The 13,522-nt window shown below is 38.1% G+C and overlaps 1 long non-coding RNA gene across 1 annotated transcript in view; it reads right to left on the bottom strand.

Annotated features, from left to right (window-relative positions):
- Positions 1 to 730: 730 nt before the first annotated feature.
- The window catches only part of LOC113609222 (uncharacterized), a 107,518-nt gene continuing 94,726 nt past the window's right edge, over positions 731 to 13,522 (bottom strand). The window contains exons 2-5 of the long non-coding RNA XR_003428563.1: positions 9,976 to 10,040; positions 9,392 to 9,419; positions 4,520 to 4,599; positions 731 to 957 (exon numbers count right to left, since the gene is read on the bottom strand). This is a non-coding gene — a long non-coding RNA (uncharacterized LOC113609222). The remainder of the gene's footprint in view (positions 958 to 4,519; positions 4,600 to 9,391; positions 9,420 to 9,975; positions 10,041 to 13,522) is intronic.

Raw genomic sequence — 13,522 nt, 5'->3', positions numbered from 1 at the left:
TGCCAGGCCATACGTGCCAGAAATAAGTAACGAACGAGACAGACAAAGTCTCTGCCTTCAACATAGTTTGAGTCCAGTTGGTGGAAACAGAAAAGTGACCAATAAACAAGGTTACTTTGGGACATAAATAGTGTTATAAACAAAAATAAAAGAATTAAACAGGGAGAGATGCTAGAGAGTGACTGGGATGCAGGAAATCCCCTTTAAATTGGATGTTCAGGAGAGGCCCTCCCATAGTGGAAAGTGGAGGAAATTTTGGCTAAGAGTTTAAAGATGAGACAGAGGCAGCCACAGGAAGATCTGGGGGAGAAGAGGGAGGATCACAGAGAGCATTGGGAGGGAGAAGGAGCACTACCTGAGACAGTTGTAAGGCAGGACCTTAGCACCTGCATGTTTTAAAGGAGGCCATGTGGCTGGAGCATTGAGAAGAGGGTAGAGAGAAGACCGGGGGTGGTTGGGAAAGCCATCAGAAGCCACGTTATGTAGGACAATAGGCCATGGTGAAGAGTTAAAATTTTATACTAGATGCAATAAGAAGATTTTGAACAGTATGGCTACAAAAGACTCGTTCTACTTTCTTTACTTCAACTCAGTGGTCCATTCCCCTAAGTTTGCATTTGGCAGTTGGACAGCTACGTTAAGGACATCCACTCCCAATCTTTGGCCAACACTGAATTGAACTCTAAGTATATAGAATTGAACTAAAAGTATATAGGATTGCAAATCATTCACTAATGACTCTTTATATTAAGCTTTTTATGGCAGGAATCAGTTCTCTCATTTGGCATATCCAACCTAATAACTCCTCATAATTTACCATCCTACTTTGGCAGAAAATAGACATTGATTTAAGTGAATGATTTCTGAAGGTAGATTTTTACCTTTGTTGGCTATCCATGATGGGAAGACCATGAAGGATGTCTTGATGAGAAAGGGGCAGGTGATCTCTCTCCTGGTCTGCAGTTAAATCCAAATAAACACTTTTATGTAAAAGAAACAAATTGAGATTACAACCCAAACTTTCCCGTATTAATGAACAACTTTGTGGTATGTAAGGCAATGGACCTGCAGCTGAATACTGAGTAAAATCAGAGACTCAAGACTGGAACTTGTTTTCCCCAAAACATACATTGAACAGTTTCCGGTACACAATTTCACCAGAGTATCAGTAATCTGACATTTCCTAGGCATCTGGGTTCATGAATATTCAGATAGATAGAGTGCTGAATACTTTATTGAATGATGACATCTGGCACTCCTAGATTAAGTGATGCTTTCAGTCCTAGCAGAAATAAAATAAGTTACTTCTAAGAATACTGGCATTTATACAGGATTCACTTATTAATGAAAAAATTCAATCTGAGGCCAAGTTTTTCCTAGGTTATAACCTTGTGCAAGACGTTGTGTTAAGGTCTAGAGAAATATGAAGTTTCATATTTACAACATTATACCTGACATTTACCAGTTTTTTAGAGACGTTTTCTTTGTTTTTAAGCCCCAGGTGCTATTCAAATATTAAGTCTGCTTTTGTCTCTGAGAAACTGGATGATCTCATTTGATAAGCTGCAAAAAGCATACTTTAAAAAAAATCTGTAACTCTAGGATCTAAGTGTTAAATTGACCCTAAGGAAATTTCTGGAAATGTACAGGACCACAGTGAACCAATTACATCCCAGCTCAGGACTGTTTGGCCAAGGACCCTTAGGGGTTATTAATGTGTGTGAAAATCTTGTACACTTCTTATCTTTCCATTTCTAAGGCACAAAAATTACAAGTGTAGATTGTAGGTAAAGCATATTTACATTTCCTAAGCCCTTGTTTTTCAGTCCAAACTATGCATTAATGACAGGTTGTTGATGCCATAAGGAATCCTTAGACTTTGACATTCCATGCTTTAAAGTGTAGGTTATTGTATATTTCCCTGATATTCGGGCCTTACTGCTCCTTTAAGAATACAAATTCTCTGCACTGATGCTTCATTTCTTCACTGGCAACCCTCACCTTCATCCTGAATACATGAGCCACATCAGTTCAGGTCTTAATGATCATGGTACCTACTATACATAAGTCTTTTCTCTAAAAATATCAAATTGTCCAGAACTGATAGCTTTCATGGAAAGTTCATTACTTTGTTACTTCTGGCAGGCACATGTGTTTTTCTTTGGCTGGCCAGGCTAGTGGTGTTTCCAGCAGCATGGATAACTGGAGATCCTGCATAGTTCCTTCTCTTAGGCCTGTCAAAGTCTTGTCTGACACAGGTAAACTGGACATGACTATATAAACATACCAGGCTTTCAGTGCTGCCTTGAAATGGTCACACCCTGCCAGAAAGTCTCCCTAGCATGTCAATGGCTGGTTAGAGCCTTCTAGGCCCAGCACAGTGCTTCCCCACAAGATAAGATTTCTGCAAGCAGAACTTTGTCTTCAAGGTTTACGTTTTGCTTAAAACTTAAGCTCCAAAGGTTTCAGGTCAAATTCCATTGCCATTTATTTCCCCTCTCCATTTAGGATTGGACAATCCCCCAGGGTTCCTTTGTGGAACCCTGGGTCCACTACTTTCCTGTTTTGTTTCTGCCCCTTTCGCTTCTCAGCCATAAGTGTGTTTATATTGATCCATATTACTGGCTTTTTCTTCCAGAACATTTTTGAATAAAATTGTAAATAGGGGTCCAAGCTGCTTTTTCATTTCACATTCCATGGTATGCGTGAGAGGGAGAGGGACTACCCTACTGCCAGAACACCCTCCATACTCTTGCGTGGAACTGCCCTCAGAGGAGCACTCATTTTCTTTGCACATTCTGCTGAAGCTGATTGACAAAGCATGGGAAATTCAGAAATCTGCCCTGTAAAATGCTCCTGTAGTATGTGTTGCACACACTTCTAATTTCTAACATGTTAAGTAACCAGTTTAAAATGTGCTTTTGGGGCTTCTCTGGTGGCGCCGTGGTTGAGAGTCCGCCTGCCGATGCAGGGGACACAGGTTCGTGCCCTAGTCTGGGAGAATCCCACATGCCGCGGAGCGGCTGGGCCCGTGAGCCATGGCCGCTGAGCCTGCGCGTCCGGAGCCTGTGCTCCGCAACGGAAGAGGCCGCAACAGTGAGAGGCCCGCTTACCGCAAAAAAAAAAAAAGCCTTTTTTTCCTCTAGACTAAAACCCTCTTAAAGTAATGGTGACCACAGTTTTCACTCAGCACTGTGCCTCTTGCACTTAGTAGACTCTCAATGAGTATTTGATGAGCTGACTATAAAACCATCTTCATAAACTTGTTAGATTTAATTTGGCCTTTTAACATGCCCTGATGAATTGATGGTCCTTCTTCTTAAAGTTCTATTTTAGGGTAGTACTCTTTGAATTTTTCAAGCGTGAAACTTTTAAAAATAGGAGGTTGAAGAATTCCATCCACAGCCAAAGTGGCTGAGGTATTTTCAGTCCAAGGTAAAAATCTATATTGCCTCATCTGTAGCCTAAGGATAGATTTATGCTTGACTCTTTAGGATAAATTTGTCTTCCAAAAGCTCACCTAGGTTAACGGAGAAAAGCTTCCATCTATCCTCACTAAAAATAAAGCCTTTGGGCTTAATGGAACACAAGATGTCTCCCTTGCACGAGATATAATGCAGCTGGGATAGAATTCTCTGACGGGTTTTTATCGAAAAATGCCCTTGTCTCTTTCTCATTCCCTAAAGCACTGGGTATCTGCCAATATATTCAGAATGTGTAGGCATCTGGTAAAGCTCCGGTTTGATTGCCTTGGTCAGGTTGGATAGAAGTAGACCCAGGCATTGCTCTTCTAAGCACGGGTTCACTATTACTACCTTGAAGTTTATCCACTCTGTAAGTTCAATCACCTTAAAAATTACCCTCTAGTTTTCCATCGCTCACATTACCTTAGCTAGTCAGTTTCTTAGCTACTTGGATTTTGTGTGGAATATTTACTAAATTAAATCACACCAGTGGGCCCTGGGATCCATGAACTGTAAATATATTTATAGTTAATCATCTGACTAAATTCCTTCCTGAGAGGAAAACAAAATAGTCAAAAGCCTATCTTCTTGTTTCCAGATTGCAAAAAGGCAGAACTTGCCAGCATTCCATGATTTTCATTTAATAGGGCTCTGTCTGGCCTTGAAAGGGATGAAGAGCTTTAGAGAAAAGTGTTAGTCCCTGGTTATTCAAAAGTGAAGGGTGACTTCAGTAAATTTTGGGGGTTTTGTCAAGACTAAGCATAAACAGAGGTAATTGTGGAGTTAATCAGATTTCAAATCATACAGAATTTTTTTTTTTTTTTTTTTTGTGGTATGCGGGCCTCTCACTGTCGTGGCCTCTCCCATTGCGGAGCACAGGCTCCGGACGCGCAGGCTCAGCGGCCATGGCTCACGGGCCCAGCCGCTCCGCGGCATGTGGGATCTTCCCGGACCGGGGCACGAACCCGTGTCCCCTGCATTGACAGGTGGACTCCCAACCACTGCGCCACCAGGGAAGCCCCATACAGAATTTTTAAGTCGACGTTTGTACATACCATGACAATGCTTTGTTAATAAGAGGTTCTTGATCATATCATTTGTTAGTGGAAGTTTCTTCATGGATAAATGGACTGCCCTGTCAGAAAAAGATTTATTTGAACCAGTTTGTTTTTTCACAATAATAGAAAGTTTTAATGTTTTGATATCTTTTATTTGTGGACAACTTTCAAACACTTAAAATGGTCTGTAAACATGTCTAACACTACACCTTTCAACTTAAAAACTCAAAAAATATCTGAGAACTTACTAATGGTAAAAAAGCCCAAGTGAGGGTTTTAAAATAGGTAAATGAGGCATAAATTATAAAATTGCACAAATATTTTACAAGCAGATCTATCATTACCTAAATACCATGCATCCACAAATGCTTCTTTTTTTAACCAGTTTTAATTGAATTATAATTAATTTACAATGTTGTATTAGTTTCAGGTGCACAGCAAAGTGATTCAGATATTATATATATTATATATATAATATATATATTATTTTACATTACAGACTATTACAAGATACTGAATATAGTTTCCTGTGCTATATAGTAGGTCCTTGTTTATTTTATATATAGTAGGGTGTATATGTTAATCCCAAACTCCTAATTTGTTCCTCCCCTCCCCTGCTAACCCCTTTTTGTAACCATAATTTTGTTTTCTATGTCTGTGAGTCTATTTCTGTTCTGTAAATAAGTTCATTTGTATCATATTTTTTTTAGATTCTACACATAAGTGATATCATATGATATTTGTCTTTGTCTGACTTAATTCACTTAATATGATAATCTCTAGGCCCATCTATGTTGATGCAAATGGCATTATTTTATTCTTTTTTATGACTGAGTAATATTTTGTTGTATATGTGTACCACATTTTCATTATCCATTCATCTGTCGATGGACACCTACATTGTTTCCATGTCCTGGCTATTGTAAATAGTGCTGATATGAACATCAGGGTGCATGTATCTTTTCGAATTAGAGTTTTCTCCAGATATATGCCCAGGAGTGGGGTTGCTGGATCATATGGTGACTCTGTTTCTGATTTTTAAGAAGTCTCCAGACTGTTCTCCATAGTGGCTGAATCAATTTACATTCCCACCAACAGTGTAGGAGGGTTTCTTTTTCTCCACACCCTCTCCAGCCTGTATTATTTGTAAATATTTTAATGATGGCCATTCTGACTGGTGTGAGGTGATACCTCACTGTAGTTTTGATTTGCATTTCTCTAGTAATTAGTGTTATGAGCATCTTTTCATGTGCCTTTTGGCCATCTGTATGTCTTCTTTGGAGAAAGGTCTATTTAGGTCTTCTGCTTTTAGATTGGGCTGTTTGTTTTTTTGATATTAAGCTGTATAAGCTGTTTGATATTTGGAAGCTCCTGAAAGCTTTTGAAAAAAAATAGGACAAGCTTTATGCTGTGGGAACACAAGAGACAAAGTGGGTGATGGTGGTACAGGATGCCAGGTGGAGGTCTGAAAGGTGTATGAGTCTCAGAACTTTCTTTAAACAGAGGCTTTCGGAACAACGGAAACTTATACAGCTTCCTATATCGTCAATGGCTCCCAGTGAATTCTCACTTTCACAATTGCCTAATACTGATCACGCAGAGGTTGAGAGATGATATAATAGAAGTGATATAATAGAAGGACAAAGGTATCTATCACTTAGCAGTATGTTACATTCTGTCTTTTTAAAATTGCATGGTGTGTTATTCCTGTGGTCTCATTAATTAAAATATGTAGCTTGTGGGGAGGGATGACATACAATACACTTTTTTTTTTTGCGGTGCGTGGGCTTCTCACCGCTGTGTCCTCTCCCGCTGCCGAGCAACAGGCTCCTGACGCGCAGGCCCAGCGGCCATGGCCCACGGGCGCAGCCGCTCCGCAGCATGCGGGACCCTCCCGGACCAGGGCACGAACCCGCGCCCCCTGCATCGGCAGGCGGACTCCCAACCACTGCGCCACCAGGGAAGCCCCATATAAGACACTTTTAAAAGCAAAAAAGTGAAATATATTATCTCATGTAACAAGATGCTGAAGCAAGGGATTTGAATTCTATCAGTCTGTCTCCCCTCCACCTTTTATTCTCTCCTTCTCTCTCTTTGTTTCTTTCTCTGCATGCTGGTCCCATTCTTTTGGGCAAACTATAAGCATGGCTGCTGCTGCAGCCCTCAGGCTCATATCTCAGCTTTGGCACCAGAACAGAACAGAATCAAATAGTAATGTTTGTATTTGTATGAAAAATGTAACACCATGCTCAATTGTCCCCCTAAGAGTGATTTTATCTTGAAAGGCTTTCGTCCATAGATGAAATGTCAAATGGAAATCTTGAGTATTTTAAAATATATAAGAGATTTTCTCAGGTAACATTCAAATAAAATATGAATTTAAGGAATAATATAGTAATGAGGCAAATGAAAATCTCATATACCTCAGGTGGGAATGTAAAGTGGCATAACCACTTTGGATAACAGATTTGCAGTTTCCTAAAAAGTTAAACAAACATGTACCATATAATCCAACTTTTCCATTCTTGGGTATTTATCCAAGAGAAATGAAAGCATGTATCCATAGAAGTAGATGTACACCAATACTCATAGAAATGTTATATATAATAGCTATAAAGTGGGAACCACTACAACTGATGACAACCTGAAAGTCCATCAACATGTGAATGGATAAACATATTGTGGTATATCCATAAAATGGAATACTACTAAGCAATAAAAAGAATAAACTGTTGAAACATAATATAACATAGATGAATCTCAAAATAATTATACTCAGTGAAGGAAGTCAGATAGAAAAGAATACATATTATATGATTCTACTTATTTAAAGGTATAAAAAGCAGACTAATCTACAGTAACTGAAAGCAGATCAATGTTGCCAGGAGGAACCAGAGCGAAGTGAGGAAGAATAAGAGGGAGATTACCAAGAGATTGTTTATAATAATAAATTACTTGGTACCACGGAAATACTTGGTAGTGTTTGATACGTTCATTGTCTTGACTGTAATGATGGCTTCAGAAAATATTTCAAATGATATCTTTTAAATATATACATTTTAATGTAGGTCAATTTAACCAAATAAAACTGTTAAAATTTTTGTGGAATTCAACTAAATTAATACTTAAGGAAGAAATTATAGTAATAAATATTTACATTAGAAACGAAGAAAGGTCTCAAATCAATAGTCAATGCTTCCATCATAAGAAACTAGAAACAAGCCTGAAATACTTAAGGATAAATTTAACAAAACATGTGTAAGACCTGTACATTGGAAACTACAACATGTGAAGATAAGGTTAAAAGAACCCAAATAAATGGAGAGATATACCATTTTCATGGATCATAGGACTCAATATTAAGTTGTCAATTCTTCCCCAATTGATCTATTGATTCAAATGCAAACCCAGTTAAAATAGGTTTTTTTGTTTTGTTTTGTGGTACGCGGGCCTCTCACTGCTGTGGCCTCTCCCGTTGCGGAGCACAGGCTCCGGACACGCAGGCTCAGTGGCCATGGCTCACGGGCCCAGCCGCTCTGCAGCATGTGGGATCTTCCCGGACCGGGGCACGAACCCGTGTCCCCTGCATCGGCAGGCGGACTCTCAACAACTGCGCCACCAGGGAAGCCCCAAAATAGGTTTCTTTTTGTAGAAATTGAAAGGTGAGTTCTAAAATTTGTATGGAAATTCAAAGGACATAAAATAGTCACCCTGAAAAAGTTGAAAGTGAAAAATCAAGTTGTAGGACTTTATACTACCTGTTTTTAAGCCTGTAGAGTTACAGCAATCAAGATAGTATGATAGTATGGTGCTGGCAAAAGGATAGACATATAGATCAATGGGATAGATTTGAGAGTCCAGAAATAAACAATCACATATTTGCTCAATGTTTTATGACAAAGGTGCCAAGGTATTTCAATGGAGAAAGGATATTTTTATCAACAAATAATGCTGGAACAGTAAGATACAATTAAAAAGATAAATCTTGACTCTTACTTTCACCATACAGAAAAATTAACTCAAAATAGATTGTAGACTTAAGTTTAAGTGCTAAAACTAAAACCCCTCTGGAAGAACATATGAGAAAATCTTTGTGAACTTCAGCTAAACAAAGATATTCTAGATTGAACCAAAAAAATCCGCAAATGAGAAAAAATAATTGATACATTGGATTCCAACAAAATTTAAAGGCTTAGCTCATTAAAAAAACAGTATAAGAAAATGAAAAGGCAAACGACAGACTAGGTGAGAATATTGCCAAAAGATGTATCTGACAAGAATGTATATAAATTACACAAAGAACCTCTACATCTCAATAATGAAAAGACAACATCAAAAAAAAGGCAAAATGTGGGCTTCCCTGGTGGCGCAGTGGTTGAGAGTCCGCCTGCCGATACAGGGGATGCGGGTTCGTGCCCCGGTCTGGGAGCATCCCACATGCCGCGGAGTGGCTGGGCCCGTGAGCCATGGCCGCTGAGCCTGCGCGTCCGGAGCCTGTGCTCCGCAACGGGAAAGACCACAATAGTGAGAGGCCCGTGTACCGCAAAAAAAAACCAGGCAAAATGTTTTTATAGACGTGTAACCAAAGTAGATATATACATGATAAATGAGCACAGAAAAAGATGCTCAAGGTGATTAGTCATTAGGTTAATGAAAATAAAGCCACAATAAGTTAGCAATACATATATACATGCATACACATATACATACATAGAATGGCAAAAAAATTTTAAACCAGCCATACCAAATGTTAGCAAGGATATGGCAAGTGGAGCTCATATACAATGCAGGTGGGGATGCAAAATTGTACAATCACTTTTATATGATTAACCATACAAGTAAAGTATGTAGTGAAATATATATACTTACTAGATATCCCACCAATTCTACTCTTTTCCTTTAGTCAAGAGAAATAAAAACATAAATTCAACCAAAGATTTGTACTCAAATGTTTATAGCTGATTCATTTATACTAGCCCCAAACTGGAAACAACCCAGTTTCCATCAACTAGAAATATTTTTAATCAGACCTAATTTTGAAAAACAAACAAACATGTTCCGACCTGATTGGAAAGCCTAAAATCACAAGTTTTTCTGAGTTTATAGTCGTAGCCAAATGTCATAATTATCAATTAAAAGGTTTTAGTTTTTACTAAAATTTAGAAGACACTCCTCTAGGGCCCATTAGTACCACTCTCAGAAAGGGGAGGATAATGCGGCTGCCACCTTGGGTTTTACTCTCCTCAGCAACTACCATACACATAGCGTAATGCTAAAAGCAATGTTAAGAAGAGCTTCAAAACAAATGCAATCTCCATTTAGTTTTTATAACCAGGCCTTCCTGTGTTTCTCTCCACATGTCTTGATAGAAGGGAATCTTTTCAAGTGGACAGTCACTCCCTGGGCTCTGCAGAGAAACCCCACCGGATTTGACAAGGTTGAGTCATCAGTACCCCATGTCCTTGTTTGTGCACCACAGTTCAGCAGCCTTTTCTGAATCATCTTGATAAGAAGCCAACTAGAAGAAAACATGAGAACCAGTTGAGAAACAGGCTTTTCCTTTGATGTGTGTTTGTAGGAAAATCCAGTATCCGTCATGGGGAAATCTCCATCTTCTAACACACACACACACACACACACACACACACACACACAAACTGCCTTTATTACAGAGTTGTCACTTGAGTAAAAACTTTTATCTTTAGCTGATTCACTGACGGGAAGCTGTTTGGCACAGACTTAATAAAACCTTCATATAAAAACAGCAGAGTAACTGCCAGAGCTTCCATATAGAGTGTAACTGGAGGAGTTATCCTGATCCTTGAAGAGCCGGCCAGCTTTCCAGAAGGAGGCCAGTTAAATGTGGGGAGGGGGAAGGCTAAATTGGAAACGCTGAAGGGGAAGCTTGTACTTCTAAATATTCCTTCAAATTTTATTTCAGATTTCAATCTTCACGTCCGCTCAAGATCGGGCGGCTCAGTGTCAGAGCGACTTCTAGAGATGTCCAGAACTCCTGCTTTTTTTGGAAGTGGTTATATTAGGACTACAAGAGGGTGAAAACTGGTAATGCATGAAAAAGTGATAGAGCATATTAACGTAATAATTTGTATTAGCTAAATCTAATGGAAGCGTGGATGATTCAAATCCTACGATAATTCAAATTTTTCATTTCATCAGTTAAATTCCTACTATTTTACATGTAGTCTTTTTGAGGATATTGTTGTACATGTTTTCTCTTAAGTTCATAAGTGTCCAACAAAAGGGAGAAAGAAAAAAATAAATTTCGGGGACAATTGACACATATGGAAATTTGCTTTTGAACAATTGAGAATTTGGTCCATGTCTGTGAAAATGATGCAAAAATATCAACTAATTCACTGTGGGTTAGTAGGCTTAAAATTTTCTCTAGACAGCAACATACAGCTCTTGCCTTTCTCTTTGTGCCCTACATCCAGTCCCAAAGAACTTTGGGAAAATCTCTTTGCATTCCAGGCAATGCTTGTTCAAACTTCCCTTTTAAAAAGGAAAAGCACCGTCAACTGAAGAAATCCTTGTTATAATGTCACCCCAAAGGACAGGTGGTCTCCTAATAGACTGTAGACCAGCAGGTCTCCTAATAGACTGTAGACCAGCCCAATTAGGAGACAGGTGGTCTCCTAATAGACTGTAGACCAGGTGGTCTCCTAATAGACTGTAGACTATATTAGCAGGTGGCTCCTAATAGACCAGCCAATACCTCAATCTTCAAAGATGGGGAGCTATTAGAGAGAAGGCATCTGAGAAATCAGATCTTGTGTGCTGTTGTAGGAGATAGCCGAAGACTGAGTACATTACAGGGTGCCAAGGAAATAAGGCAAAGGATAAACTTGGTTGAAGGAGAAATTTGATTTTCAATTACCTAGTGAGAAATAACTAATTAAACTGAAATAAAGAGGAAGGGTTCTTAAATTACACATGTATTGTTCTTATCTACCAGGGAGAGTCAACTGCCACAAAGGTCTAATAGATAAAGATGGACAACTGAGATGTGTGTTACTCAGAAACAAACTGAAATGCCTATGGCAGGCTTGTTGAAGCAAAGGTGAGAAATGTCTTCTTGTTCTTGTTTCTACAGATACTTCCCAAATCTCATCATCAGGTGTTGACATTATTTTGTTTCTAGCAAAAGCATAATTTGTGAATTTCCCTTACCTCTTTGGATCGTGAAACTCTAGCTAGCTAGACATGGGAGCACAAGAAAAATACATCTTTAAAAATGTGTGTTTTGTAAGAATTTAAATATGCTCAGGGAAATAACACTAATTCATCTTGGTAGGAAAACTTCTTTGAATAAATGAAATTATCTGAATTAACTTTTTAAAGTGGGAATTTATAACTTTTCTATGCTTAAAATAATTGGAGTTAGGCTAACAATATGTTGCTTGTATGAGTGACACTCAGGGGATCTATTTAGTGAATACAGAAAATGATTTTAATTATACATACCAAATATTTATATTTAGATTGCAGCTGTAAATTGTTTGGGAAAGTTTTTCACCTAAATTGCTTTAAAATTCTATTTACAATCTTTTTAAAAGCCAAGAATTTATTTAACAAGCTCTTTCTCCTCACCCCATGGAACTTAAACTATGAAAGTTCCCATCCAAGAATCATTAATTATAAGTTAAGGTATGATAAATTTTCCTTAAATAGCAACTACTGTGATTGTGCTCCATGTACTTTATTTAAGTCTTATATCTTGACTGTATAAGACTGGAATCTACACTAAATATTATCTTCTCTGTTACTTCATCTAAAATTTTAAAACCTCCTTATCCTCAATACTCCTACTCTTCCTTCTCAGTGTTACTTTTTAAAAAAATATTTATCATTACGTAGTATACTGTATATGTATGTTGCCGTGAGGGCAAGATTCTTTGCATGTTCGTTGGTACATCCCTGTCATCTGGAATAGTGCCAGGAACATAATATTTGCTCAATAAATAATTGAATAAATGAATGAATGGGATGTATCTGAGTTTTGACATCTTTTCATATAGCACACAGACATTTGAGGAATAAAATTATACCTGGTTTACTACCCACTACATTCCACTGAAACAGAAGAGAGGATTAAATGATGAACAAGTCAGGACTCTTCCTTTACTGAGGACGTTGCCTATGTAGGTATACAAAAATGATGACCATTACAGAAGAGGAAAAAGTGGCTGACTACTCTTGAAGGTGGGAAATAGTTGAGGAATGTTTCTATGGAAACCTAAATTTCAGTTAAATCTTGAAGGAAAAGTATGGCAACATTCCATGTAGAGTCAGGTCCAAATTAAAACATATCTTACTCTCAGAAGACGCTACCAGAAATAATTGGGGGTTGTGTAGCTTTTCAGATTTTATTCAACCAAATGCCCCAATACAAGCCCCAAATTTGGTCAACCCTGCCCTTAGTCTAATCCCATAATCTAGTCAACTTTACTTTATTGTTTCTTCTTCAGAACAATCCCTCATAATTCAATCACCTTCTCTAGTTAATGTGAGCACAAGTGTGTACACACACACACACACACACACACACACACGCATGAGCGCACACACAGACGCACACATGCAGAATCTAAAAACTTGCATAAATCCTTTGGAGAGTTTAATAAATAAATAAAAATAGCAGATAAACTTCTCTCTGCGAATCTGAAATTCTGATTTTTAAAAAACCTTTTTTTATTGTTTTTGTGAAGCTGATAACCTTCCCCTTCCTCTTTGGTTTCCAATGTGATAAAACGTTACTAAACTAAAAAGCTACAGTGTTTTAGTTTTATAAGAAGAAACCAGAAAGACAATAGGCAGATTACTTACTCTAATCTGAATTGTCTAGGAAAAACAAAGATGCTACAAGCAGCCTCAAAATTAACCTATGCATGGATCCTTTTCTGCTAGCCATGATAATAGGTCCCAACCTATAGTGAGGAATTTTGTCCAGTCTATAAAAATGAAAGCCACGTATTCTGT

The sequence above is a fragment of the Aethalodelphis obliquidens genome, unplaced genomic scaffold, assembly GCF_003676395.1.
Source record: "Aethalodelphis obliquidens isolate GAN/ISIS:26980383/991018 unplaced genomic scaffold, ASM367639v1 scaffold55, whole genome shotgun sequence".
NCBI lineage: Eukaryota > Metazoa > Chordata > Mammalia > Artiodactyla > Delphinidae > Aethalodelphis > Aethalodelphis obliquidens.
The sequence above is the reverse complement of the archived record's forward strand: the minus strand, read 5'-3'. Positions and strand labels throughout refer to the sequence as shown.